Source organism: Rattus norvegicus, chromosome 1 (assembly GCF_021556685.1).
Source record: "Rattus norvegicus strain SHRSP/BbbUtx chromosome 1, alternate assembly SHRSP_T2T, whole genome shotgun sequence".
Classification (NCBI taxonomy): Eukaryota; Metazoa; Chordata; class Mammalia; order Rodentia; family Muridae; genus Rattus; species Rattus norvegicus.
The window spans coordinates 173117688-173144846 of record NC_141534.1 but is presented as its reverse complement, the minus strand read 5'-3'; the positions used below and the strand labels follow the sequence as shown (position 1 = coordinate 173144846).

The window sequence follows — 27159 nt, the reverse complement described above, 5'->3', positions numbered from 1 at the left end:
AGAGATTGCCTTACTTTCATTGAGCTTGTCTCACTCATGTTTCTTTTGGCTAATGTGTTTGAAAAGGTCAGGAAAAGTTAAAACTATAGACTTAGCCACCCAAGTGGAGGAACTCATGAGGCTGTAGGATGACAAGTAGGCATAGAATGGTGCTTAAGGAACCTAAGGCAAAGGTTATAAGTGCATCTAGTCAACTGTTAGACAGACCATGCATCAAGAAATGTGGGAGATTCTAGGAAGAGGTCTGCGTAGTATGCATGCCATTCATTTAATTCAAAGAATCTGAGGCTAAGAGGATGCCTGAGAAGACCTCATAAGTGAAGCAGAGCAGTGGGGAGAAGAGCTGGTCAGAACAGTTTGAGTTCATACATTATTTTAGATAAGTGTTATTTGAGAACAGTGTTGGTGTACTCTACTTTTCTTGAGGACTGGGGTATGCAGGGATATGAAAAGAGTACTCATTGCCTCAGGTGGGAGTGAGATGTTGAGTTATCTTAGAACATTATCAAGTCTGCTATCAGATTGGAGATAGTTGGAAGCAGACCAAAATGAGGAAGGGTGTAAGATAGAATTTGAGCAAACTCTTTCTTGTGCTCTCTCAAACCTGGTAGAGAATACTAACATCCAACTGGAGAATATATCTACCAATGAGAAAGATAGCAGAGCCACTAGAAGATTGGCAGGAAATTTTTCAGTCCTGTCATAGGAGATGATCTCAGGCCTGGTAGTAAGAAAGGAATGTTATCTGAGAGCCTCTTGGGTGACAGTTTGAGAGCAGATAGTACATTGGAGGGTGATGTAGAGAACCTGTAGCAAGGAAGAGGAATAGACTGAGAGCAAGATGGGCTATCTCACATAGAACTCATCATATAATGTGCAGGTAGAAGCCTGGTCTTGATCAGAAAACAAAACATGGTAGTTACTGAAAGTATACCCTGACTGTTTGAAGATGGCTTCTTTTCTCTAGTTACTGAAACTATACCCTGAGACTTTGAAGATGACTTCTTTTCTCTAGTTGAGAACCCTATGATGAGGTTAAATAGGCTAACATGAGACAAGAAACAGGACATGCTCATTAGTAAAGGAGGACACTGACTATGGGTGTGTATTGTAAGAATATGAAGCAGAAGATAGTGCTCCAGTGTTGCTTTTGGCTATCTGCTCAGAAATGCCCCAGTGGCTTATGCAGCAAAGACAGGTTAAAAGTGTTTATAGGTTATTTGTTTTTAATTAAATGAGTCTGTTCTGAGGTGAGAGAACCTCACTTTTATCAAGTTAAGTCCTAGAGCAGAGAGTATGGTATGCATGTTCATGGTCAGTGTGTTCAGTAACCTTTTGGTTTTAGACTTATGGAATGTCAGTGAGTTCTCCCTGTTGTGAATTGGAATGCAGACTTCTATTTTTTCATTTTAGGGTAATTTTTTATTTATTATTATTTTACTGGATAGTTTAGGTATTTACATTTCAAATGTTATCCCCTTCCCCAATCCCCCCTCTCCCATCCTCCCTCCCATGCTTCTATGAGGATGCTCCCCCTCCCAACCACTCACACCTACCGCGACACCCTGGAATTCCCCTACACTGGGAAAAAGACCCTTCACAGGTGTCGCGCGCCCAACGTCTCGCCAGCAAGAATGACACGCACACACCAGGATCCTTCTGCAGCAAAGCGTTTATTGCATCTTGAAGAGGAAGAGACCTGAGCCCCAGAATGGCGCTGCTTATATACACCCTAATGTGGTGTGTCCACGCCTGATTGGTCGCTTACCCATGATCTCAATGGCACACCCCGGGGTGGGCAGAGACTTGGCGCAAACACACTCTTGCACATGCGCACACAGCTAGTTTCCTGAAAGGAAGTCAGACTGACGCAGCGGAAGCCAGCGGCATCTTGTAATGGCGAATGCTATCACGGCTTTCTACATCGCCCCCTTTTTGTTTTACTAGAATGAGGCTGGTCTAGGCCTCTGCAGTTACGTCCGTCTGCTGTGGCTCCTGTCTTAGGTCGTTCCTCTAATGTCACAGCCTTATCCGTCCTAGGGTAACCCTATCGCCACCGGGCCCCGTGTCTTAGATTGGTCTGTGCATGAGGAAAGTTGCCCGTCTCTGGATACCGCAGTGCTGTGTGACAGTAACTGCTAAACGACCTAGGGCGAACTCTACAAAAGAGGCCAGCCAGAAAATGAGTTAGTGGGGAAATCATGATCACCCTGTCGCGTGCAATGAGGAAACCTCAGCAATGTAGAAGGGCTGATCAAAGAATCATTGAGTCTCTCTCATCCCAGTGCAATGTATCCACAAATCCATGGGGTGCAAGATCAGAGAACTCAGATGCCGACTAATTCCTGAGCATAGATAACCAAATTCCAGGGGAGGCCCCTTGTTCAATGGCCACAAGTGCTTGAGTGACAACGACCTTGTCACGTTTCTGTTGAGATCTGAGTTTGCAAACCAACCATAGCATGAACACTAATCCACAGCATAGGGCTGCACCAAACAGAGCCACTCCCAATAAGTAGTGGGCACCTCATCTGGTTCTCCTCAGCTGCTACCACCAAGGACCGTAGTCAAGCCGCTCCTATAATAAAATTTAGAATTCCCAATTGTTAGCAACTACTCCAGAAAGTTCATCCACTGTGCTTGCCTAATTGGGGGAGGGTAACTCTAGACACTGCAGACACGATGGCTGCTACAATAGCAGCGAAAGTAACAAGGTCTTTCCCAGGACAGTTTAGGATCGGTCATTCTTCTCTGGAACAACCAGCAGGCAATGGAACCATGTCTGAGATCTGTACAACCAGGGCAGAGTTCCCCAGTCCACAGCAGCTTCACGCATATGGCATTCCTGTGAAGCTACAGACTGCAAAATGACAACAGCAGTTAAGGCAGAAAGAGTCGCCAGGGGAATGAGGGGGGCAAGGGTAATGGAGTCCAGTCTTCTCCAGCAAGCAGCAGTGCACAGAGGGTCTGAGCGTAGGCCACAGTGGGACGGGACACACGCAGTGGTAACACTGACTGTAGCAATGCCAAAATTTCTGTGATGACAAAAGATGAGGGGGAATCTTCTATCTTCCTCTAAGTGTACAGGAATGACTTCAGGGACCCGAACCAGGAGAGTTGAATCTTCATGCTCTCAGGATCAGCAAGTCTCACCAGCCACTCAGGCAGCTGGCATACTCTTGTAGCATCCTGTAGAAAAAACACAAAGATTCCCTCTTCCCCATATAAAATACCTGGACAGGATCATGCCAATATGTGGATCTTTCTATTTTACCTAGGCAGAAGTATGCCTAGTTGTAGGGTGCCATAAACACTCAAGGGTTCTTTGGCATCCAAATTTTAAAATTGAAATAAAAGGAGCATTATTTAGCATACAGGGATAACTCCCCCTTTTTATTTATTAAGATATAAACTGTCTAGTATCATTGTCCTCCCTCGTTAAGGGGTCTAGGCAATCCAGTTTGAGTTCTTAAATGGCCTCTAAAGGAACAGTATTTAGTGCTCTTAACCACTAAGCCATCTCTCTAGCCCCTCACAAACTTTATTTCCAATGAGGATAACAAAGACCTAAGTCCTCTGGTAAGGTGAGGTACTTAGCCAACTAACATATCCTTAGAAGTTTAAAATTAGTTTCAAATATTCTTTTCTGGAGTAGTGTAACAGCTACTCCCCAAATATTAAAGCTCATTTTGAGAGCAAAGGTTTGTAGTAAAAATTTCTATATACACTGAAAGATTTAAAGTTCTAACTTCTTACATTGAAGAAGCGACAAAATTATATAATATAAGGCTATTAGCCATTCCTTTGTAAAATTTTTAATGATATCACTTTATGGGCTCTCTAAAACTATAAGCAAGCTCACGAAATGAAAACTCACAATCGCCAGGACGTAAATAAATTGCATAAAAACAATCCTCTAAATCTATCTTGAAATGGCAGTTGGAGTAAGCAAACTGGCTGTAATGCTCTCACAAGTTCTAAAACCTCATCAGTCCTTTGTAAATCTTGTAACAGTGTCTACCTGTTTGATTTTTTTTCTCAATAATAAATAAGTTTGAGTTAGTCAATGAATCACTGGCAATCCTTAATCACAATCCTTAAATTCTCCTTGTAACACCAGAGCACAACCACAAAGTCACCTGAGTTCTGAGTAGTGACTAGGCAGCTGTCCTTGGGGCAGTGGAATTAGCATCAAAATACAGATAACTTTAGGGCAAACCACAACTTTGGAAAGCAAAACTCAACCTCTAACAACCTATTCTCTAAAATCCACTCTCCAAAACACCGAGTCTATCCTTCATGCTACAAAGTTTGATTGTCAATTCCTACATATGAACGCATGATGGTGCAGTCTCCGATACCTCAAAGAGACATTGCCCTAAATTCTTTTAGAAGCCTGGTTTCTAGAGTAAGAATTCCATAAAAATATTATCTCAATTTAGACCTGTTTCCCTAGGTTGGCTCATGCCACATGTTGTCTAGAATGACTCCATCCAAATTTCCAGCTTTATGTCAACTTTCTGTTACCAATATTATACCTTTTTAACCATATCCAATAACTTAAAAGCCAATAGTACATAACCAAGGCATGTAGAGCGTATTTATACATTTAAAACCAATCAGAAACAAAATTGAATTGGCTACACAAATCTTTAATATTTACACCAAGCACCATTTTTACTTTTCTAGCTATGATTTTAAGAGAAGCACCTTGTCACCTGCTAAGTCTAATAATAAGTCAGGGATTTTTCTAAGAGAAACAGCCATCAGCTCCTGTACCAAAGAAGCTGAGGAGCTGCTGGCACCTTTAAGATCAGCTCGTGCAGACGCTCAGACCCCGGACAGCTTCTCCAGCTGACCTAAACACCTGGCTACAGGTACAGGGCTCCAAGGGCTGATTGAAACTGCTTTTTATTCATTTGTTCCTTTTTTGAAACGAGTTAAAACCAAATCAAGGTGTAAACGACTGGCAGATAATGTTTTTACCATTTTTTCATTTGAACATGAAACATAAAACATTTAAACAACGAGAAACAAAAACCACAGACATAAACTGACAGACATGGATAGCTTGGTGCACCAAGGACAGACAATAGACAGAGGGGGAAAAACTAGATGGTGTCCCACCGAAGGGACCCAGATTCCAATAGGAGTCAGCAGAGAGGTAGGATTTCCCCTTTCCCACCACTTCCACGGTGACCATCCACTCGAGTGGAGTTGATATGGACGATGGATTGTCTCAATTCCTGGACTAGTCCATCAACATGTTGAAACCAAATTCCTGTAAGATACTGAGATATATTATGGGATTTCTGAGCAGCACGACTGACATTCACAAATGGTATGGAAGTGAAACACAGTCCTGAAATTTCCACTCACAACCCAATTACATTAACTCCATCAAGCTGTGCATGGGCGTTGAGATGTCCTGGGGGATAGGGGGTAGGAAAAATGAAACTAATGCTGAAGCTGATGTGTTCTGACTGGTCCCAGCTAAAAGTCCTTGAGACCAGGAATCCAAGTAGACACACTCTGTAAAATACAACTCTGAAGACAAAAGTTTAGAATTGAGATATCTTTTTGTTTGATTCTCCTGAATAAATGTTTCAGGCGATCTACCTCTATCAAATCTGATCAGTATGACTCTGTGAAGTTTCCAGAGCCTAATCACACCTTTTACAAGCACAAAGACAAAATTTTTCTCCCAAAATACTGTGTTCCTTTTATCTCCTTCCTGTTTCTCTCCCAGGGCATCCTTTCCCTTATCTCTCGCTTCCTCGGATCCAAGGTCCTTAGAAGGGCCTCTTTTCTTAGGTGCACCTTTCCTTCTTAAAGCTTCTAATCTTTCACCTCGCTCTGTTTCTGACATGCTGTCTTGTAACTCCTCTAACACCCCTTGTCCTGCTATTACTATTGGGGGGCATTTCTCATCTTCTAGGCACGATTTCTGACTGTGCCTAGTGGCAGCCGCAAAATCGAAAACCAAAAGAGAAAGAATGAGCGCTGCCAAAACAATAACAAAAGCTTCCACCGCATCTTCTAATGGGGGAGAGAGATGAGAGAGATCAAGACCAAACATGCCTCTCAGAGCCTTCCTGCGTCCTGCAGTTCTGGACCCTCTCCGCGAATGGAGGCTCTCCTCGGCGCCGGCGATGGTGAGGTGTTTGTCTGGGGTTTCGGCACCAAATGTCACGCGCCCAACGTCTCACCAGCAAGAACGACGTGCAGACACCAGGATGCTTCTGCAGCAAAGCGTTTATTGCATCTTGAAGAGGAAGAGACCCGAGCCCCAGAATGGTGCTGCTTATATACATCTTAATGTGGCGTGTCCATGCCTGATTGGTCGCTTACCCATGATCTCATTGGCATGCCCCAGGGTGGGCAGAGATTTGGCGCGAACACACTCTTGCACATGCGCACACAGCTAGTTTCCTGAAAGGAAGTCGGACTGGTGCAGCGGAAGCCAGCGCCATCTTGTAATGGCGAATGCTATCGCGGCTTTCCACACACAGGACCAAGGCTTCTCCTCCTATTGATGCCAGACAATGCCATCCTCTGATACATATGCAGCTGGAGACATGAATTCCCCCATGTGTACTCTTTGGTTGGTGGTTTAGTCCCTGGGAGCTCTAGGGGTTCTGCTTGGTTGATATTGTTGCTCTTCCTATGGGGTTGCAAACCGTTAAGTTCCTTCAGTCCTTTCTCTAACTCACAGGAGGAAATGCAGGGACAATAAGTGGAACAGAGACTGAAGGAAAGGCCATCCAGAGACCGTTTCACCTTGGGGTCCCTCCCATGTGTAACCACCAAACCCAGTCACTATTGCTAATGCTAGGAAGTGCTTGCTGACAGGAGCCTGATGTGGATGTCTCCTGAGAAGCTCTGCCAGAGCCTTACTGATACAAATTAAGATGCTTGCAGCTCATCATCAGACTGAGCACAGGAATGTAGGCTTCTAAGATGGTTTCTGTGACAATGACATAACCTTCAGCTGGATGGTGTTCTTTCTTTAGGGTCTAGGATCACTGCAGCAGAAGATAATAGAGGAGGGACCTCTTTAAACTTGAGTAATAAAAATTGGGTAAGTTGGGAAGGGCCTAGAAGAAAGTGTGAATAAGGATGTGTGAATGGTAAACCATTTTAACTAAGACCCCAATTTTTGGGGTCCAAATACAAACTTAACTCATTCGACTCAAAATGAAAAGATTGTATTTGGTTTGGGGGCAGAGAAAATATGTCCTGCTTTGTAGTTTAGCAGCTTTGATATATGTTAGATGAAGAGAGAGGTGGAGTAAGGCTATGGTAAATTCATTGTGAAGCTATCTGGTCTTTAGGAGGGGGATGCCTGATATGACAGTTAATCTTAGTTGCCTACTTGACAAAACCTGAAATCACATAAAAAGTAAGCTACTGAGCACACATGTGAGGGACTCTCTTGGTTAGATTATTTAAAGTTTGAAGGCCCACCCAAAACAAACACAAATAAAAGGAATTGAAAAGGAAAATTTGCTTTTTTAACAATTGAAATGTAAATAAGAAATACCCAAGTTAATAAAGATGAAAAAAACAATGTGTCTAGCTTAAATCAACATTATTCCTGCTTGTTCCATTCATTCTACAGCAAAAAACAAAAATTTAAGTTCATCATTGAATTGTATTTATGTTCCAAATAATATATATATATGTATATATATATATATATATATATATATATATATATATATATATATTACATCTATCACATGCTTTTGTTGTATGTGGAAACAGAAAAGAAAACCTGAAACACAATCATGAATTTTATAATGAGAGTGGAGATGCAGAGAAGAGGTGAAGAGAGGGCAGAGAAAAGATGGAGGGATGGTAAAGTCAAAATACATGAATGTATTGAAATCATGCATAATTCATAATAATCATTCTAATTCATAATAATCACTGGCAATTATAGATAAATATTCGTGTAGTCAAAGAGAAAATGATTTAGGCATTTCACTGTCTTTGTAGAAGTATTTTAACATTTAGTGTAATTTTGATTAAAAACATCTAATTTTTAAATTGCCAAAACTTATTTTAAATCTACCAGAGACACTACATTTCGGTGCTACTAATATTTTGAATGCAAAGATCTTTGTTTTCCACTTCCAATCCACTGCCCTTTTTTTAAAAATATTAGGTAATAGTGACCTACTCTTTAAATGTCTCTATAACATTACCAGATGTTTTACAAAGGTCAGCTTCAAATCTGTTTACACTGCTTAGAGATACCAAAGTTTTGAATTAGCTTGTCTTATCCAAATGACACAAAAGACATCAATCTCTAGTAATATTCATGAATTTTATTTATCTTATTTGCCTTTGTTTTTTGTTGTTCATGTTGGTGCTGTTTTTAGGTTTGGTGGTGGTGGGGTGTTTTTTTCCTTGTGTGTGTGTGTGCGTGTGTGTTTGTGTGTTTGTGTGTGTGTGTGTGTGTGTGTGTGTGTGTGTGTGTGTGTGTGTGTGTGTTTGAGACAGGCTATCCTGTAGTCTTGGCTGTCCTAGAACTCACTCTGTAATCCAGGCTGCCCTCAAATCCACAGAGATCTGCCTGCCTTTATCTCTCATGTGCTAGTATTAAAAGTGTGTGCCACTATGCCTGGTTCAAAGCATTTTATGTCTTAAGATCAATTTTTCTTTGTTTAAGGTGTTCTATAGTGTTCTTGTCCAGGATTTTTAAATATTCATATTTTTTGTAAGAATTTTTTTTAGAGGAGAAGTTGAATCTGTAAAAACGTTAATATTTTTCCACTTAGGATGGAAGTGCAGTCTATCACACTGACACCAGCTATAGTCCCATTTCCCTTGCTATTAAATTAAAGTTAGGTTTGGTTATGCCTACAAGACCTATAAAATTTTGATTTCTAACTGAACTTCCCTTTAGTATTATTAATAATATAGAGGACATGTGAAAACACAATTTCTGTTAAGAGAACATTTGGAAAAATATTCTTTTTCTAGTTGATTTTTATTTACTTTATTTTACTATTAAATTATTCTACTTCATTTACTCCCACAAATCTAAATCTGGGTTGGTAAAACAGATAAAGTGACTAACCTCAAAGAGAGCTATGTTGTCCTCTTGCTAGCAAAGATTAGCCTTTCCTAAGAATCAGAGTTAGCCATGTCCCTGGACTTAAGGACAAATGTGGCACAATGAGCCAGGTTAGGATATCTGTTCTTGATAATCCAATTAAAAGAGTCATATTAACAGTAAAAAGGCAGAGACCTAGATTTATTCAGTGTGACCACATTGTGAAAAGTAAAAACAAAAATAAAAACAAAAACATATAGTAGCACCCCTACTATTGTCCATCTTCAGAGACCTAAAGTCAGCTGAAGCTTGAAATAGAGGGGGGCACACCTGAGCAGTTGACGCCAAGGTATGGCCCTGCTCACCACTTACCAATAATGATTCCCCTGTAAGGTAGTTGTTAATTTCTTCCCTAGAGAAAAGGCTTCTGCTCTTGCTAGACAAGATTTAGGCTTTTTCTTCTTCTAACATGAGATCCCTGGGAAACTTCAAGTTCTTGGTAGCACGTTGTTTTCATAGTCTGATAGCCCAAATAAGGCACTCATCTGTCTCCTTAGAATATATTAATTCTTGTTATTAGAGCCTTTTATAGCTGCTCCACATGAGGTGAGAGGTATCTCCAGAAAAGAAGCTAAAATTGAAAGACAAATGACTGCTTCAAATACCCTAATCATCCCATAAAGTAATTCATAAGATACAGGTGGTGTGGGCACAGGAGAAAAATATATCATCAGTTCAATTAAATGTGATGTTCTTTGCAGGCTTTTGTTGGTTAAATACCTACCTATATCCCTAAGAATGTCCTTAGTGATCACAGAAATGCAAACCAAAATTACCCCGAGATTCCAGTTTACTCCAATTAGAACGGTTAAGATCAAAACCTCAGGTAACAGCACACATTGACGAAGATGTGGAGAAAGAGGAACTCTCCTCTACTGCTGGCAGAATTAAAACTGGTACAACCACTCTGGAAATCAATCTGGAGTTTCCTCACAAAACTAGAAATAGATCTACCCGAAGACCTAAGTATACCACTCTTGGGCATATACCCAAAAGATGCCCCACCATGCCACAGGGGCATGTGCTCCAATATATACATAGCAGCCTTATCCGTGAGAGCCAGAAGCTGGAAACAACCTAGATATCATACAATGGAAGAATGGATACAGAAAATGGGGTACATTTACACAATGGAATACTATTCAGCTGTTAAGAATGAGGACATCCTGAGCTTTTCAGGCAAACGTACAGAACTAGAAAATGTCATCCTGAGTGAGGTATCTCATCCCCAAAAGGACATGCAAGGTATGCACTCACTAATAAGTGAATATTAGCCCAAAAGGTACAGAATACCTAGGAATACAATCCACTGAACCTAAGAAGGTTTCCAATCCAAAGGGCCCAAGTGAAGATATTTCAGTCCCACTTGGGAGGGAGAAGAAAGCAACCATAGGAGGGGGAGGGAAGGAGGTCTCTGTGTGGGAGAGGGGAGGGGGAGGGGAAAAGAGTAACATAATCAGGTATTGGGGAAACAGAAGAGAAGCCCTGGGGGTCATCAGAATAAATGGAAATATGCCACCTCAGGGCAAGGGCGAGTGGGGACAATGTGAGGCTACATTTTAACATGTACCAGAGATGGAGGGACCTTAGATGAAATACATTCGTTTCTTTTGTCTTTTGGTTTTTTTTTTTAATCATAATAATGGGACCTGACTTGCTACCTTGGCCCTGGGTGAAGACATGATATTCTAAACTATGTAAAGGATTGTAAGATCACAAACGAAAGAGTTAATCTAAATAGCTGGACAATTATTTGGCCAGGAAAGGTCTTCAAGTTTATTGTCCCACAAACTTCAAGAAATGTGAGACTCGATGTCTGGAAGGTGGGCCCTATGCAGGTGGGGCAGTCTCTGGACTCCACTCTTTGTCTCTGTATTTCCTTCCATGAGTATTTTGAAGAATAGAGTTTATTTCTCAATAATAAACTTCTTGGGGTCAACATGAGGATCAAGAAGTGTTATTTCTGCTCTGGGCCAATCTACCCAGGTCACAGCATAATGTTCGTCCGCAACGACTGCAATGTGTTCCAATTCTGCAAATCCAAGTGTCATAAAATCTTGAAGAAGAGGAACCCACACAAGGCAAGTGAACTAAAGCCTTCTGTAAAGCAGTAGGCAAAGAGCTCACAGTGAACAACTCATTTGAATTTGAAAAATGTAGAAATGAGTCCTTGAAATACCAGCAAGAGCTGTGGAATAAAACTATTGATGCAATGAAGAGAGGTGAAGAGATCAAACAGAAGCGCCAGGCTAAATTCATAAGGAACAGGTTGAAGAAAAACAAAAGGCTACAGAAGGTTCAGGACAGCAAAAAGATTATGCAGAACATCTATCTTATCTGGGCTCCTCTTGCAGACAAAGGGAAGCAGCTGGAGGAAAAAATATGGTGCATTAGTTAAAGGAACATGTGGACATGGAGGATGCTTCCTGACGGTGTTACCTTCAACCAGCCCTGTGCACACTGGAATCAAGTGGAGACATTTGGCCCCTAAGTTATTGATTGTTTCCATAAGGTACCTCAGACAAGGGCGATTCAGCATGCTTCCTCCTCAAATGTTGCAGCCTGTAAAAGCATCCCCTTGTGGGTGTTAGGTCTCAGCTCAGCATTCTGCTTAACTGTGCTATGCTCATGCAAACAGGAAAGTTTGTGTGTAGATGAAGACATGAACTGTGGGTATAATATGGCTGAGCTGCAGAACAATTGGCAAATTCATTTGGAATAACAAAAAACCCAGGATAGCTAAAACTATTCTCAACAATAAAAGGACTTCTGGGGGAATCACTATCCCCGAACTCAAGCAGTATTACAGAGCAATAGTGATAAAAACTGCATGATATTGGTACAGAGACAGACAGATAGACCAGTGAAATAGAATCGAAGACCCAGAAATGAACCCATACACCTATGGTCACTTGATTTTTGACAAAGGAACAAAAACCATCCAATGGAAAAAAGATAGCATTTTCAGCAAATGGTGCTGGTTCAACTGGAGGTCATCATGTAGAAGAATGCAGATCAATCCATGCTTATCACCATGTACAAAGGTTAAGTCCAAGTGGATCAAGGACCTGCATATCAAACCAGATACACTCAAACTAGTAGAAGAAAAAGTAGGCAAGAATCTCGAACACATGGGCACTGGAAAAAATTTCCTGAACAAAACACCAATGGCTTATGTTCTAAGATCAAGAATCGACAAATGGGACCTCAAAGAACTGTAAAGCTTCTGTAAGGCAAAGGACACTGTTGTTAAGACAAAATAGCAACCAACAGATTGGGAAGAGATCTTTACCAATCCTACAACAGATAGAGGCCTTATATCCAAAATATACAAAGAACTCAAGAAGTTAGACCACAGGGAGACAAATAACCCTATTAAAAATGGGGTTCAGAGCTAAACAAAGAATTTACAGCTGAGGAATGCCGAATGGCTGAGAAACACCTAAAGAAATGTTCAACATCCTTAGTCATCAGGGAAATGCAAATCAAAACAACCCTGAGATTCCACCTCACACCAGTGAGAATGGCTAAGATCAAAAACTCTGGCAGCAGCAGATGCTGGCGAGTATGTGGAGAAAAAGGAACACTCCTCCATTGTTGGTGGGATTGCAGACTGGTACAGCCATTCTGGAAATCAGTCTGGAGGTTCCTCAGAAAACTGGACATTGTACTACCTGAGGACCCAGCTATACCTCTCTTGGGCATATACGCAAAAGATACTCCAACAAATAACAAAGATACATGCTCCACTATGTTCATAGCAGCCTTATTTATAATACCCAGAAGCTGGAAGGAACCCAAATGCCCTTCAACAGAGGAATAGATACAGAAAATGTGGTACATCTACACAATTGAATACTACTCAGCTATCAAAAACAACTGATTTTACAAAATTCATAGGCAAGTGGATGGAACTGGAAAATATCATCCTGAGTGAGGTAACCCAATCACAGAAAAACACACATGGTATGCACTCATTGATAAGTGGACTATTAGCCCAAATGCTCGAATTACCCTAGATGCACAGAACACATGAAACTCAAGATGGATGATCAAAATGCAAATGCTTTACTCCTTCTTTGAAAGGGGAACAAGAATACCCTTGGCAGGGAATAGGGAGGCAAAGATTAAAACAGAGGCAGAAGGAACACCCATTCAGAGCCTGCCCCACATGTGGCCCATAAATATACAGCCACCCAATTAGACAAGATGGATGAAGCAAAGAAGTGCCGGCTGACAGGAACCGGATGTAGGTCTCTACTGGGAGACACAGCTGGAATATGGCAAATACATAGGCGAATGCCAGCAGCAAACCACTGAACTGAGAACGGGACCCCTGTTGAAGGAATCAGAGAAAGGACTGAAAGAGCTTGAAGGGGCTTGAGACCCCATATGAACAACAATGCCAACCAACCAGAGTTTTCAGGGACTAAGCCATTACCCATAGACTACACATGGACTGTCCCTGGGCTCCAACTTCATAGGTAGCAATGAATAGCCTAGTAAGGGCACCAGTTGAAGGGGATGCCCTTGGTCCTGCCAAGACTGAACCCCCAGTGAATGTGATTGTTGGTGGGAGGGTGGTAATGGGGGGGAGGATGGGGAGGAGAACATCCATATAGAAGGGGAGTGGGAGGGGTTAGGGGGATATTGGCCCAGAAACCGGGAAATGGAATAGCAATCAAAATGTAAATAGGAAATACCCAATTTAATAAAGATAGAGAAAAAAATATGGCTGAGCTGACTGCCTGCCAGTGTGAAATTTGACAATATGTAATATTTTCCTTGCAGTGGGGTATTCTGTTTATTAGGATTATTGAAGTAAAGGTCACATAGAAACTGACTGCTCTCATGGCTACCTGAGTCTCTTTTGTTTTGGAAGAGTATGTTTAGTAACTTCTTAGAGTTGCATTATGGTAGCATACAATACAGTTGAATTATTTTGGTCTATCTGACTTGCTTCGGCCATTCTAGTAAGCAGCTGTGATGGTGGAGGTGGGCCGGAATGATAAACTGTGCCTGAATGGCACCTTACTATTTTTACTTTGTTGAGTGCTCAGTACCAAGTTGTGACATCTGTCCTAAAAGATTCTCCTTTCCTTCCAACCCGGCAGTGATCTAGAAGCAATAGAATCTTGGTGACTTTTAAAGTTTAGTGTGTGGTTTTCTTTTCCTTTCTTTTCCTTCCTTCCTTCCTTCCTTCCTTCCTTCCTTTCTTTCCTTCCTTTTCCTCCTTTTCCTCCTCCTCCTCTCCTCCTTCTCTTCTCCTCTTCCTCCTGCTCTTCCTCCTCCTGTTTTTTTGGAGACAGGATCTCTTTGTGTAACTCTGGGTGTCCTGAAACTCACTCTGTAGACCAGAGTGCCTTGAACTCACAAAGATCCACCTGCCTTTGCTTCCCCAGTTCTGGGATTTAAGGCATGTACCATCATATCCAGCATTCTTCAATTTTTTGTAAACCTTAAAAAAACAACCAAGGGGGCCAGATAGATGTTTCAGTGGTTAAGAGCACTGACTGCTCTTCCAGAGGTCAAATCCCAGCAACTACATGGTGTAATGGAATCGTATACCCTCTGCAGGTATGTCTGATGACAGCTACAATATATTCATAAAGATCTTTAAAAAATAAAACAACAAAAAGGGAAGAAACTCTGGCTTTTGGAAAGTATAGTTTATGGCTAAAATGCTATTATCTGTACATGAATAAAGCCCTTTCTAAAGTTAATAGAAAAAAGAAATGTCAGACACAGGAAAACATAGTAAATAGGCAACATATTTCCTTCAGTGAGATACTCACCCAGAATCTACTGCTATGCCTGTACACTTTCTGAGTTTTTAACTTAGAAAGCAACAGATTTTTTCCATCCTTCTATCTCCTTATACTATTTTTTGCAGATCCGGCATGGCTGATTAAGAGGTGGTGTGACACAGTTCCTGCCCCTGGAACATTGCCAGGCCACTGATTCCCATGATGGTTGCTGTTGCTCTGACTCTGCTCTGCTGTCTTTACTACTTTACTTTCACCCTTTCTTTCTGGGAAATCTACTTCCCCCATTACTCATCGCTAATCATGCCATAATGAATGAAACAGATGCAGTTCTCAGGAATAAGGAATGAACATGGTCATGAGACTGTGGAGGATGAGGACGAGGCCTTCTGCTTGGCCTTTAGAGCCATGGGAAAGGATCTAGACAATATAACCACAGAGGCCATAAAAACCTACATGGTTTTTTGTAGAAAAAGCTTATTGCCAGACTTGGCCTTGAACTTGGAATCATGAGGAGATACAAGTACCCTCTGGTCCAACGACTGCTGCATTAATTAGCCAGGGTGACCTTGGGAACACCAAGGATAAAGAGTTAAAGAGGCCTTAAGAAGAATGGGTAGAACTCCTGGCCATAAACCCAAAAGACGCTCCAACATATAACAAGGACACATGTTTCACTTTGTTCATAGCAGTCTTATTTATTATAGACAGAAGCTGTAAAGAACCCAGCTTCCTTCAACAGAGCAAGGGATACAGAACATGCAGCATGGACAGAGCCCATGTGGTTTCCATCTGCTCCCAGAACTAGGGCTTTCCTTCAGCCCTTGGTGGGACACAAACCTGCCTGCAGACAGCTGGTCTGCCAGGAGCACTCTCTATCCTAAGCCCTCAGCCCATAGGTGACACCTCATTCTCTCCCCTTTGACTATGCAAGGAGAGATTTGTTGGGAGAGAAGAGGGAGAGGGAGCCACATGGAGGTCTGGGACATGACCCCTTATGGTGGTCTCCATCTGAGCCCAGAGCAGGGGGTGTCCCACAGCTCTGGAATCCAAAACATGCTGAGAGAACTGGTCTGCCAAGGACGTTCTGGCTCCAATGAGCACAGGCTCACAGGCCCACAGGAGAGACAAGCTCCAGTCAGAGGCAGCAAGACCAACTAACACCAGAGATAACCAGATGGCCTGAGGCAAGTGCAAGAACCTAAGCAACAGAAACCAAGACTAGTTGGCATCATCGGAACCCGGTTCTTCCACAACAGCAAACACTGGATATCCCAACACACCAGAAGATCAAGATTTGGATTTAAAAATCATATGTCATGATGGTGATAGAGGACTTTAAGAAGGACATAAATAACTCCCTTAAAGCAATACAGGACAACCCACAGGTAAACAAGTAGAAGCCCTTAAAGAGGAAACACAAAAATCCCTTAAAGAATTACAGGGAAACTCAACCAAAAGTTAAAGGAAGTGAACAAAACTGTCCAGGATTTAAAAATGGAAAGAAACAGTAGAGGAATCACAAAGAAAGACAACTCTGGAGATAAAAAAAAAACCTAGGAAAGAGATCAGGAGTCATAGACACAAACATCATGAACAGAATACAAGAGATAGAAGAGAGAATATCAGGGGCAGAAGATACCATAGAAAACATTGAAACAGTAGTTAAAGAAAATGCAAAAAGCAAAAAGCTCCTAACCCAAAACATCCAGGAAATTCAGGACGCAATGAGAAGATCAAACCTAAGGTATAATAGGTATAGAAGAGAGCAAAGATTCTTAACTTAAAGGGACAGTACATATCTTCAAAAAATTATAGAAAATACTTCCCTAACCTAAAGAGAGAGATGCACATGAACATACAAGAAGCCTACAGAACTCCAAACAGATTGGACCAGAGGAGAAATTCCTCCCATCACATAATAGCCAAAACACCAAGCCCACAAAACAAAGAAAGAATATTAAAAGCAGTAAGGGAACCCTTGTTGGAGCACCAGTGGAAAGGGAAGCCCTTGGTCCTGCCAAGGTTAGACCCCCAGGGCAGGGGAATATGGGGGACAGTAAGGGGGATGAATGGGGGGAATACCCATATTGGGAAAGGGAGAGGATGGGGGCTTAAGGACAGGAAAGTGAATAACATTTGAAATGTAACTAAAGAAATATATCTAATAAAAAAAAAGAAAAAATGCAGTAAGGGAAAAAGTTCAAGTAACATACAAAGGGAGACCTATCAGAATTATACCAGACTTCTCACCAGAAACTATGAAAGCTAGAAGATCCTGGAAAGATGTCATACAGACCCTAAGAAAACACAAATGCCAGACCAGGCTACTATAGCCAGCAAAATTCTCAATTACTGTAAATGGAGAAACCAAGATATTCCATGACAAAACCAAATTCATACAATCCAAGAAAAATAAAATTATAGCTAAAAAAAGAAAATGTGGCACATTTACACAATGGAGTGCTACTCAGCTATTAAAAACAGTGCAGATGGATGAATCTCGAAAATATCATCCTGAGTGAGGTAACCCAATCACAAAAGAACTCCCATGGTATGCACTCACTGACAAGTCGATATTAGACTAAAAGCTCAGAATACCCAAGATACAATTCACAGACCATATGAAGATCAAGAAGAAGGAAGAGCAAAGTGTGGATGCTTCAGTCCTTCTTAGAAGGGAGAACAAAATACTCACAGGAGGAAATGTGGAGACTGTGGCAGAGACTGAAGGAAAGGTCATCCAGAGATTGTCACACATGGGGATCCATCCCATATACAGTCACCAAACCCAGTCACTATTGGGGATGCCAAGAAGTGCACGCTGACAGAAACCTGACATAGCTGTCTCCCAAGAGCTCTGCCAGAGCCTGACAAATACAGAGGCTGATACCTGCAGCCAACCATTGGACTGAAAAGGGGGTCCCCAATGGAGGAGTTAGAAAAAGGACTGAGGTAACTGAGGGGTTTGCAAACCATAGGAAGAACAATAATATTAACCAACCAGACACCCCAGAGTTCTCAGGGATTAAACCATCAACCAAAGACATGGACTCACACATGGAGTGACCCATGGCTCCAGCTGCATATGTAGCAGAGGATGGGCCTTGTCAGGCATCAATGGGAGGAGAGGCCCTTGGTCCTATGAAGGCTCGATTCCCCAGTGTAGGGGAATGCCAGAGCAGGGAGGCCAGAGGGAGTGGGTGGGTGAATGGGGGAGCCCCTTCACGAAGGCAGGGAGAAGGAGGATGGGATGGGAAACCAGGAAAAGAGATAACATTTGAAATGCAAATAAAAAATCCAATAGAAGAAGAGAAAAAGAAAAAGAGAAGTGTGGGTAGAAAAAAGGAATCTATTAAATACAACTGAATGATAGATGAGTTTATTTTATAAGAGAAAGGCTTATATATGAACTAGAAACAGTTTAGAAGGAGAGTGCATGAGGCTGTGGAATTAATAGGATGGGAAACAAAGATTTGAGAATTAAAAGATGATATATAAGCATATAAAAGTTAGTGCTTTGTTCTCCTAATTACTTGAAGAATTGGAGATGATAACGCCTGGAGAGATATTAGAGAAAGCTAACAGTTTTACTTGCACAAACTTTAAAACTTTGTAAGAAATCATTTCAACCTTAGTAGTCTGTCACTTTTCTTTTTTACGTGAAAATGGTTACTGAAGACTGCTGTCCGCTGTACCAGGAAACCACAATTGCTGTGCCCAGCTACCTATGAAGAACAGGCTGTGCAAACCTAGAGGGAGATGTGCTTTTGCTTGGTGTTTCATTTTCTGTTCTAAGGAAGCAGTGTTTGGAACTCTTTATCTGAGATTCATAGGATTTATGTAACTTTAAGGATTTTCTAAAAGTATTATTAGCAATGATCAAAGACTTGAGGCTGTAATGTTTGCAAATAAAAGACAGTTCAGGCTCTCTGGTCAGGAGAAGGAAAAAGAATGAGAAAGGAGAAAGCAAGAGCACGAGAAAAGGGAAGGCAAACAAATGAGAAGGCAAAGAGGAGCAGAAGGAAGAGTGACGAGAGTCCTCAGGTACAGAGAACCTGAGCTTGCATCTACTACTGACGCCATTACTAAATTAGAGCTCCTCCCATGCCCGCCTTTCTCAGGACCCTCCTCATGCTGAGGCTGGACCTCAGCAATTTTTAACGTTTTTTCCATTTTTACATTCTATCCATGTGGATTCCAGGGCTCAAATTCAGGTTACAAAACCTTAGAGAGAGTGTCTGAAGCTGAGCCATCCCACTTCCCTCTCTAATTTCTTAGATAAAGTCTAATACTGTGAACCAAACAAAGGAAAGTGTATATATATAGCTCCTTCACCGTAAAGTAGCAGAAACTGAGCACTCTGATTGCAACAGCCTCCAAACCAACCTGTCATCCTACAACTGCTGTGCACATCAGTGGCTCACAAGCAGAGAATTTCTGACTGTTCGTGAAATTGAACTTGGCTTGGTCCCCTATTGTTGGTGTGGCCTAATCACATGCTCACTTGGTGACCCTGAACATATCATTTTCTGCTATTTCCCAAAACCAGGTTCTGGACATTGACTTACCCACATCTGCTTTCGGGTTCCTTATCCTACCATCACAGACTTGCATTTCTCACAGCCCATTTCTCAAACCTCTTGAACACTTTAATATAACTTCATTTTATAAACTGCATATATGAGAAGGTATTTATTATTCGTTGTGCGGTATGTGATATGAATTAATATTTAGTAATTAAAACTGAGACAAAAGAACATGCATTTGCTGCTGACAGGAACTGGATGTAGATCTCTCCTGAGAGACATACCCAGAATACAGCAAATACAGAGGTGAATGCAAACCACTGAACTGAGAACGGGACCCCAGTTGAAGGAATCAGAGAAAGGACTGAAAGAGCTTGAAGGGGCTTGAGACCCCATATGAACAACAATGCCAACCAACCAGAGCTTTCTGGGACTAAGCCACTACCCAAAGACTATACATGGAGTGACTCTGGGCTCCAACCTCATAGGTAGCAATGAATATCCTAGTAAGAGCACCAGTGGAAGGGGAAGCCCTTGGTCCTGCCCAGACTGAACCCCCAGTGAACGTGATTGTTCGTGGGAGGGCGGTATTTGGGGCAGGATGGGGAGGGGAACACCCATATTGAAGGGGAGTGGGAGGAATTAGGGGGATGTTGGCCCAGAAACTGGGCAAGGGAATAACAATTGAAGTGTAAATAAGAAATATCCACGTTAATAAAGATGGAGGGAAAAAATCATCAAAGGATGAACAAGGATGTTCAAAGGAAGTTTCCCATACCTGCCTTCCCCCAAAGTCCAATTTTATGTCTATTCTTCAGTATAGTGCATTAGCCTTTTTTCTTGGAAGTACTGAGCTACTTAGTAGTTTAGTAGCTCGCTTGTCTGAGAAGGTAACATCCTGGGGTCATCTATGAACATAAAGTGATACCCAGAACCAGAAATAGAGGTCTTGATAAAGACCTTGGCCCAGTTGTGAAAGCTTAGACATCTGCCATTGACCACTGGTAGAGGTTAAGGAAAGTATGTCACCTTCCTGGACTTCTCTCTTTTGCTCTGAGCAGTAAGAACAGAGAAACAACAAAGGCTTTCCTTCATTTTTTCATCTTTAATGATAACACTTTAAAACAGAGGTTTAGAGCAGGGTTTCAACATAGATAAAATGTGATGTGAAGGCAGAAATTGTGTTCTTTGCAGTTCTGAGTGAAGGCAGCAGGAAAATTGAAAAACACAAATCCAAGAATTGACCTATCTTTACAGTGGCATAAATTCTGGATAAAGTTATTAAATCCATAAAATATTTGAGTAAAGGTGCTTACTTCTTTCTATAAAAGGGCAAGGCAACATAGTGCCAGGGCCTCAAGTCTCAGTAAAGGTGAAGCAAAGATTGAGAAAAAGAGGCTGGGATATACACTGGACCCTTGGCAGGACCTCAGTACTGAGGCGGCCACTGGAAGCCAGTTGAACTGAAGGAGATCAAAGAGGAAACCTTACAGACTGCTGAAGTGAAAACAGAGGACAGAGAAGGCTCCTTTCCAGTGTTGGCTGAGGCTGGCAGGAGTCTTTGCATTGGCATTAGAATTTACCCTTTTTTGTGATGTTGAGACTAATCTGAGTTCCATCTCTCGTAACTTTCAAAATAAACAGTAACAAATGTGGGTGGAAAAAAAAGAAGGTGCAGTTGCCACTGTCAGATGAGCAAAATAGATGAGATTATCAGGCAAATTACAGCCATTAAAATTGAGGGAACGTGTGAATTTCTGTTATTCAATAAATTATGACACTGTGAAAAGACACAAAGGTGTTTGTCTGTTTCTGGCATGGTGTGCTCATGATAAGGGACTTGTAGCCAGAAGCAGTGGCTGCCTTCCAGAGAAAGATTTACAAGTTGTCAAGTGATATATTAAATCAGTATTTGTTATAGGAGTACAAACAATAGAATGAATTATATTAAAGGGTGGTTTACATGATACAGACTGGCTAATCCAATAATGTCTGTCTCAGATCAAGAGGCTAAGAATATGGTAAGTTGGTCAGCCCATAAAGATCAACAGACCCAATATGGTGCTAGAGACCTGGAGGCCTGCTAGCCTTTTCAGTTTATGTTAGAAGCCTGAAGATTCTGGTTCTAATATCAGCAAAGTAGTGCCAGTGACAGCAACAGAAGAGCCAAACTTCCAGCAAGAATGAAGACAGACAGCCAAAAGCGAAACTTTCCTTCTCCCATATCCTCTTCTCTGGGCTTCACTCAGAAGTTTGTTGTCCATATGTAGGGTAGTTCTTTCCAGTTCAAACATCTGATTAAGATAGTTCCTAAGGAAAGTGCCCAGTCTTTCATGTGACCTTACAGGAAAGGCTGGAACTGAGACAATAGTAGGCATTGGACCACACCTTCTTCCTTCTATTAAAAAATTCTCTCCCCACACCCGCGGATCCCGGCCCGCAGCAGCTCTCTGCCCCCAGACCCTGTGAGAGAGAGACCCAACCGCCTGGTCAGGTGGGCACTCCTGAGGCTGCAGAGCGGAAGAGACCACCAACACTGCTCACCCCTGCCCACATCCCTGGCCCAAGAGGAAACTGTATAAGGCCTCTGGGCTCCCGTGGGGGAGGGCCCAGGAGCGGCAGGACCCCTGTGCCTGAGACACCACCAGAACCAGAAGGAAACAGAAAGGATAAACAGTTCTCTGCACCCAAATCCCGTGGGAGGGAGAGCTGAACCTTCAGAGAGGCAGACAAGCCTGGGAAACCAGAAGAGACTGCTCTCTGCACACACATCTCGGACGCCAGAGGAAAAAGCCAAAGACCATCTGGAACCCTGGTGCACTGAAGCTCCCGGAAACGGCGGCACAGGTCTTCCTGGTTGCTGCCGCTGCAGAGAGCCCGTGGGTAGCACCCCACGAGCGAACTTGAGCCTCAGGACCACAGGTAAGACCAACTTTACTGCTGCAAGAAAGCTGCCTGGTGAACTCAAGACACAGGCCCACAGGAACAGCTGAAGACCTGTAGAGAGGAAAAACCACATGCCGGAAAGCAGAACACTCTGTCCCCATAACTGACTGAAAGAGAGGAAAACAGGTCTACAGCACTCCTGACACACAGGCTTATAGGACAGTCTAGCCACTGTCAGAAATAGCAGAACAAAGTAACACTAGAGATAATCTGATGGCGAGAGGCAAGCGCAGGAACCCAAGCAACAGAAACCAAGACTACATGGCACCATCGGAGCCCAATTCTCCCATCAAAACAAACATGGAATATCCAAACACACTAGAAAAGCAAGATCTAGTTCCGAAATCATATTTGATCATGATGCTGGAGGACTTCAAGAAAGACGTGAAGAACTCCCTTAGAGAACAAGTAGAAGCCTACAGAGAGGAATCGCAAAAATGCCTGAAAGAATCGCAAAAATCCCTGAAAGAATTCCAGGAAAACATAAATAAACAAGTAGAAGCCCATAGAGAGGAGACACAAAAATCCCTGAAAGAATTCCAGGAAAACATAAATAAACAAGTAGAAGCCCATAGAGAGGAGACACAAAAATCCCTGAAAGAATTCCAGGAAAACACAATCAAACAGTTGAAGGAATTAAAAATGGAAATAGAAGCAATCAAGAAAGAACACATGGAAACAACCCTGGATATAGAAAACCAAAAGAAGAGACAAAGAGCTGTAGATACAAGCTTCACCAACAGAATACAAGTGATGGAAGAGAGAATCTCAGGAGCAGAAGATTCCATAGAAATCATTGACTCAACTGTAAAAGATAATGTAAAGCGGGAAAAAGCTACTGGTCCAAAACATACAGGAAATCCAGGACTCAATGAGAAGATCAAATCTAAGGATAATAGGTATAGAAGAGAGTGAAGACTCCCAGCTCAAAGGACCAGTAAATATATTCAACAAAATCATAGAAGAAAACTTCCCTAACCTAAAAAAAGAGATACCCATAGACATACAAGAAGCCTACAGAACTCCAAATAGATTGGACCAGAAAAGAAACACCTCCCGTCACATAATTGTCAAAACACCAAACGCACAAAATAAAGAAAGAATATTAAAAGCAGTAAGGGAAAAAGGTCAAGTAACATATAAAGGGAGACCTATCAGAATCACACCAGACTTCTCACCAGAAACTATGAAGGCCAGAAGATCCTGGACTGATGTTATACAGACCCTAAGAGAACACAAAGGCCAGCCCAGGTTACTGTATCCAGCAAAACTCTCAATTAACATTGATGGAGAAACCAAGATATTCCATGACAAAACCAAATTTACACAATATTTTCCACAAATCCAGCACTACAAAGGATAATAAATGGTAAAGCCCAACATAAGGAGGCAAGCTATACCCTAGAAGAAGCAAGAAACTAATCGTCTTGGCAACAAAACAAAGAGAATGAAAGCACACAAACATAACCTCACATCCAAATATGAATATAACAGGAAGGAATAATCACTATTCCTTAATATCTCTCAATATCAATGGCCTCAACTCCCCAATAAAAAGACATAGATTAACAAACTGGATACACAACGAGGACCCTGCATTCTGCTGCCTACAGGAAACACACCTCAGAGACAAAGACAGACACTACCTCAGAGTGAAAGACTGGAAAACAACTTTCCAAGCAAATGGTCAGAAGAAGCAAGCTGGAGTAGCCATTCTAATATCAAATAAAATCAATTCCCAACTAAAAGTCATCAAAAAAGATAAGGAAGGACACTTCATATTCATCAAAGGAAAAATCCATCAAGATGAACTCTCAATCCTAAATATCTATGCCCCAAATACAAGGGCACCTACATACGTAAAAGAAACCTTACTAAAGCTCAAAGCACATATTGCACCTCACACAATAATAGTGGGAGATTTCAACACACCACTCTCATCAATGGACAGATCATGGAAACAGAAATTGAACAGTGATGTCGACAGACTAAGAGAAGTCATGAGCCAAATGGACTTAACGGATATTTATAGAACATTCTATCCTAAAGCAAAAGGATATACCTTCTTCTCAGCTCCTCATGGTACTTTCTCCAAAATTGACCATATAATTGGTCAAAAAACGGGCCTCAACAGGTACAGAAAGATAGAAATAATCCCATGCGTGCTATCGGACCACCACGGCCTAAAACTGGTCTTCAATAACAATAAGGGAAGAATGCCCACATATACGTGGAAATTGAACAATGCTCTACTCAATGATAACCTGGTCAAGGAAGAAATAAAGAAAGAAATTAAAAACTTTTTAGAAGTTAATGAAAATGAAGATACAACATACCCAAACTTATGGGACACAATGAAAGCTGTGCTAAGAGGAAAACTCATAGCGCTGAGTGCCTGCAGAAAGAAACAGGAAAGAGCATATGTCAGCAGCTTGACAGCACACCTAAAAGCTCTAGAACAAAAAGAAGCAAATACACCCAGGAGGAGTAGAAGGCAGGAAATAATCAAACTCAGAGCTGAAATCAACCAAGTAGAAACAAAAAGGACCATAGAAAGAATCAACAGAACCAAAAGTTGGTTCTTTGAGAAAATCAACAAGATAGATAAACCCTTAGCCAGACTAACGAGAGGACACAGAGAGTGCGTCCAAATTAACAAAATCAGAAATGAAAAGGGAGACATAACTACAGATTCAGAGGAAATTCAAAAAATCATCAGATCTTATTATAAAAACCTATATTCAACAAAACTTGAAAATTTTCAGGAAATGGACAATTTCCTAGACAGATACCAGGTATCGAAGTTAAATCAGGAACAGATAAACCAGTTAAACAACCCCATAACTCCTAAGGAAATAGAAGCAGTCATTAAAGGTCTCCCAACCAAAAAGAGCCCAGGTCCAGACGGGTTTAGTGCAGAATTCTATCAAACCTTCATAGAAGACCTCATACCAATATTATCCAAACTATTCCACAAAATTGAAACAGATGGATCACTACCGATTCCTTCTACGAAGCCACAATTACTCTTATACCTAAACCACACAAAGACACAACAAAGAAAGAGAACTTCAGACCAATTTCCCTTATGAATATCGATGCAAAAATACTCAATAAAATTCTGGCAAACCGAATTCAAGAGCACATCAAAACAATCATCCACCATGATCAAGTAGGCTTCATCCCAGGCATGCGGGGATGGTTTAATATACGGAAAACCATCAACGTGATCCATTATATAAACAAACTGAAAGAACAGAACCACATGATAATTTCATTAGATGCTGAGAAAGCATTTGACAAAATTCAACACCCCTTCATGATAAAAGTCCTGGAAAGAATAGGAATTCAAGGCCCATACCTAAACATAGTAAAAGCCATATACAGCAAACCAGTTGCTAACATTAAACTAAATGGAGAGAAACTTGAAGCAATCCCACTAAAATCAGGGACTAGACAAGGCTGCCCACTCTCTCCCTACTTATTCAATATATTTCTTGAAGTTCTAGCCAGAGCAATCAGACAACAAAAGGAGATCAAGGGGATACAGATCGGAAAAGAAGAGGTCAAAATATCACTATTTGCAGATGACATGATAGTATATTTAAGTGATCCCAAAAGTTCCACCAGAGAACTACTAAAGCTGATAAACAACTTCAGCAAAGTGGCTGGGTATAAAATTAACTCAAATAAATCAGTTGCCTTCCTCTATACAAAAGAGAAACAAGCTGAGAAAGAAATTAGGGAAACGACACCCTTCATAATAGACCCAAATAATATAAAGTACCTCGGTGTGACTTTAACCAAGCAAGTAAAAGATCTGTACAATAAGAACTTCAAGACACTGAGGAAAGAAATTGAAGAAGACCTCAGAAGATGGAAAGATCTCCCATGCTCATGGATTGGCAGGATTAATTTAGTAAAAATGGCCATTTTACCAAAAGCAATCTACAGATTCAATGCAATCCCCATCAAAATACCAATCCAATTCTTCAAAGAGTTAGACAGAACAATTTGCAAATTCATCTGGAATAACAAAAAAACCCAGGATAGCTAAAGCTATCCTCAACAATAAAAGGACTTCAGGGGGAATCACTATCCCTGAACTCAAGCAGTATTACAGAGCAATAGTGATAAAAACTGCATGGTATTGGTACAGAGACAGACAGATAGACCAATGGAATAGAATTGAAGACCCAGAAATGAACCCACACACCTATGGTCACTTGATTTTTGACAAAGGAGCCAAAACCATCCAATGGAAAAAAGATAGCATTTTCAGCAAATAGTGCTGGTTCAACTGGAGGGCAACATGTAGAAGAATGCAGATCGATCCATGCTTATCACCCTGTAAAAAGCTTAAGTCCAAGTGGATCAAGGACCTCCACATCAAACCAGACACACTCAAACTAATAGAAGAAAAACTAGGGAAGCATCTGGAACACATGGGCACTGGAAAAATTTTCCTGAACAAAACACCAATGGCTTATGCTCTAAGATCAAGAATCGACAAATGGGATCTCATAAAACTGCAAAGCTTCTGTAAGGCAAAGGACACTGTGGTTAGGACAAAACGGCAACCAACAGATTGGGAAAAGATCTTTACCAATCCTACAACAGATAGAGGCCTTATATCCAAAATATACAAAGAACTCAAGAAGTTAGACCGCAGGGAGACAAATAACCCTATTAAAAAATGGGGTTCAGAGCTAAACAAAGAATTCACAGCTGAGGAATGCCGAATGGCTGAGAAACACCTAAAGAAATGTTCAACATCTTTAGTCATAAGGGAAAT

The 27159-nt window shown here is 41.4% G+C and overlaps 1 pseudogene; it reads left to right on the top strand.

Moving 5' to 3' along the window:
- The first annotated feature begins 11064 nt into the window (after positions 1 to 11064).
- Rsl24d1-ps2 (ribosomal L24 domain containing 1, pseudogene 2) lies at positions 11065 to 11554 on the top strand (annotated as a pseudogene).
- The last annotated feature ends 15605 nt before the right edge of the window (positions 11555 to 27159 follow it).